This window comes from Pyrus communis, chromosome 13, assembly GCF_041283825.1.
Source record: "Pyrus communis isolate YQ-2024b chromosome 13, ASM4128382v1, whole genome shotgun sequence".
NCBI classification, from domain to species: domain Eukaryota; kingdom Viridiplantae; phylum Streptophyta; class Magnoliopsida; order Rosales; family Rosaceae; genus Pyrus; species Pyrus communis.
In genome coordinates this window covers 5,623,893-5,627,780 of record NC_142577.1, presented here as the reverse complement: position 1 = coordinate 5,627,780, position 3,888 = coordinate 5,623,893, and positions in this window count along the sequence as shown.

Genomic DNA, 3,888 nt, shown 5'->3' with positions numbered 1-3,888 from the left:
GCCCAATTCTTTCAAGTGTTGTTATCATAACTTTGTATGTGATTGATCATTGTGTATAACCAATGTACCAGACAGCCATAACTGAAGGCCATGCCTGTAGAGACCAAACCATAACTGAAGCCCATGCCCACATCAATTGATTGAAAGGGTAAAAATCATTTCCAAATCTTTTGTGCAATTTAGTTAGGTTTGCATGATCTATTTATTTGTTGCATTTTATTTTTGGTCTGAAATTGTGCTGATATTTTCTAGGTTGTTTGAAATTTCACTGATTCAAATATGAAATCGTCTTAATTTTCAATGCATTATCGATATCGACCTCGATTCGTCTATGAATGTAGCTTGGAAATTGGAATAGATGACCCTGGTTATGTGAAATGTTTGGCTGAGATTTTGTATTGTTCCATTAACAAAATTAATTCTCTCTGCAACCCAGAACCCAAATATTTGATTTTTCACTTTGGTTTGTCACTTTGATGGTTGATCACAAATTTAATTTCTTTCTTTTCTCTTATGTGTTCTTGGTAGCCCCCTCCCCTCACTTTCTCGAGTATCAGTTGGGAATGCAAAAATGGACGAGCTGAGAAGAGAAGAGAGGTTAGTTTTCTGCGTTTGCATCTCTCTGATTTTTTTCTTATGCTGAGTCATCAACACTATTTCTATTATCGAAGTACCGTTTACAATTACCTTGGGCAGTTGTGTACTAAACTGGAGGAAAAAATACATAGAGAGGAAATGGAGAAGAATAATTTGCAAGCCAAATATGAGGTGGTTTTCAATCAATGGTGGTCAACTGAAACCTATGTGTGAATCATGTTCTTACTTTGAATGTTGTCTGTTCTTTTACAGGAAACTCTAGAAGTTGAGATTAGGATGCTCAGGAAGAAGCTGACTTTTAAAGAAACTCCAAATCACAAATGGCATGATGTATTTTCTTTTGTTCATGTGTAATTTCCAGTTTTCTGGTGAATGTGATTTGATGCTTTAGTTTGGAAAGCTATTTTTTTGTTGTACATAGAAAAGTGGTGGGGTGTGCGAGTACATTATTGATGGACTTGTAAATGGTGGTTAGTTTATAAATTGTAATGCATGCGCTATTTAACCTTGAGCATTTCTCCATCATTACCACAGAAGGTTCCAGATCGTTCCAAATTTCTTCATTTTTCTCACGTGCCTCCCGTTCATGACACCGTCAGATTTTTTCTTCAAATGGGTGTTGTTTTGATGTTCGGAGGCCAAATGCCCGTCGTCAAGTTACACAAAATTTCGCTGGTTCTTTGTAATGATTTCCTTAATTATATTGGCTTCTATAGGCCAGAAAAGTTGCCTGATATTTTTGTAAACAAAGCTAAAAGTACAACTTTCTTTATGTACTTTTATTTTTAAATGTGATTTAAGTCCTATAATGGGAATGAAGGTCTGAAATTGCTAAAAATATATATATTTACGTCGATTTATTTTGATTTTATATTTATAATAAATTTTATCAGAACCTTTGTTGCAATCTTGGTCGGCTCGCAAGAAACTGCCGGGGTGATTCCTTGGTTGTTCGATTGAGGATGCAACTTAGTAATTTGATTTGTGTTTGTTGCTATGTCCACACTACTTGAAGGATATGAACCATTGTCTTCCAATTGTGGTTGGTTAGCTAGAAACTGTCAAGAGTGGATTCCTTGGTTTCTTAATTGAGGATGCAACTTAGGAATTAGATATTGGCATAAGTGTTAAAAATTATGCTAACATTCTTTTGATTCTTTTATGATTGTATTTTGTTGTTTTCATATTGTTGCTTGCGTTTTGTTTTCTTGACTAATTGTGTTATTTTATTTATTTTTTGTTTTCTTTGCATACGTCCTGTTGTCGAGATTTTGTGCATCATCTTTTGGAAGTGAAACATAAGCTCTTAATGTAAATCCAATATAATATATATTAAACTGAAAGACTTATTTTATCATGTGGATTCAGTTTGATTGATTTTTGAACAATTGATAAATGAGTGTTAAATTGTGGGTTACGATTTTATAACCTGCAGCAGAGTGTAGGCACATTTGCTAGTTCTTGCTAAGGCTCGTAGCCTCGCCCTAGAAAGCGAAATTAGTTATGAACAACCATAAAACAAAATATTATTAAAACATGGATAGAAAACACCTTGAAAATAAACTTGAATCGTTAAAAGCAATTCTCCAAATTGGTGTGTGAGTTCTTCTCTCTCCCTTTCTAAAAACCTGATGGCTAAAATGCCTTATTTTATATTAATACAAAATAAAACCCTACCTAGAAAAGGTCTTCCAAAAACTAGGAAACATTATAACTTAAGAGAAACTAGGAAACATAATAGAATAAGATAACTAGGAAATACATTCCTATTCTAACTTTGAGAAATTTGCATAGCTACAAATCACCCATGTGTTTGGACCTTTAGGGCTTCAAAACAAGCCCTAGAATTAAAGCTTGAGATGTCCCGAACATATCCTCATAAGGAATATATTAAGCATGTGCTCTCCACAACATGTTTTCCTATAAATATAAAGTTAACAATTAATAAACACAAATGTAAAGCAATCACATATAGACTTTGTCAAGGTATAACCTTTGTACTGCTTCACTTTGAGTGAAGTCAAAACAACTAAGACAGGTGACAAAAGTGATTGCATGCATCCTCTTGAAAGCTTATTGCAGTTTCTGTCCATAGGGTCAGTGTAACTTGTTCTCCTCAACAATTATAAAATGAAGTCAGAACTTTCCATATAATTTTTATGTGGCTATATATGTATGTATATGCAATCACAATTTAACAGAAGCATGATTCACCTAGTATTTGGAAGTTGGAGGTTTCACTTTTTCTCAACTCTGATATTTCGCAAAGTGATGTTCTCAATCAGCTATAAAGCTATCAAACAACCAAAAACATCTACATATGATAAGTTATAAGAACCAGTATAAGCTAAATTCAACCAAAAATTAAGAATGAGTATTTTAGAAAAGTGGCAGTAGTCAAAATTAGATGTTTTACTTGTGAGATTTATATCTCTGTCGACTCTCTTGTGAAGCTCATCAAATTCAATTAAATTAAACCAATGCATCGGGATCGCTTGACTTGGTTTCTCAATAGGGACAATGGTAGTTCTCTTGTTCAACTCAACCATGGCACCATGAGGGACAATTTTGCTTGACGTTCTGTTGGGGACAACACGAAATTTATCTATCTCATACATGAACCCAACTTCTAGACGTTCCAAAAAGAATTGGATGTCCTAGGGGTTCATGTCGCTTGAATTTCATCTCCCTTTTAGAGGCAAAAAACAAAATTAGATCAGTCATTAAAGGAGCAAAACATGCATTAAATCATATAGCAAAATATGTATAAAATATCTTCTACATGGCTATAGGGCAACACATGCATAAAATCATGGAGCAAATCATGCAAAGCAGCTGACTTAGATATTTGATAGATTTGAAAATTTAAAATTTGAAATTTGGACTAAAACATGCATAAAATGACGTAGATTTTATATGTTTTTCCCATGTGTACTAAAGGGTAAAATTGTCATATAAAAAACACATTGAATGTTAATCAATGAGAAGGAAAAATCAAATTAATACTAATAGTACGCTAGACGCATTTCGACACATTAACAAAGACACAATCCAAACTCGCAGGTTGAGGATCAGCTCAAATAGTCTTTGTCGCCCAGATTCTAAATAACCTGATTTGTAGTTTGCTTGTTGTCTTGTATGGTATCAAAAGATGAATCGGCATAGGCTTTATCAATCTGGACAAAGTAGAAATGTAGAAGCAAATAAAATCCTCAAAACTGTACAAACACACATGAAGCAAAGAATACATTGCATTTAGAAAAATAGACAAAAAGAGAAAAAGAAATGGTC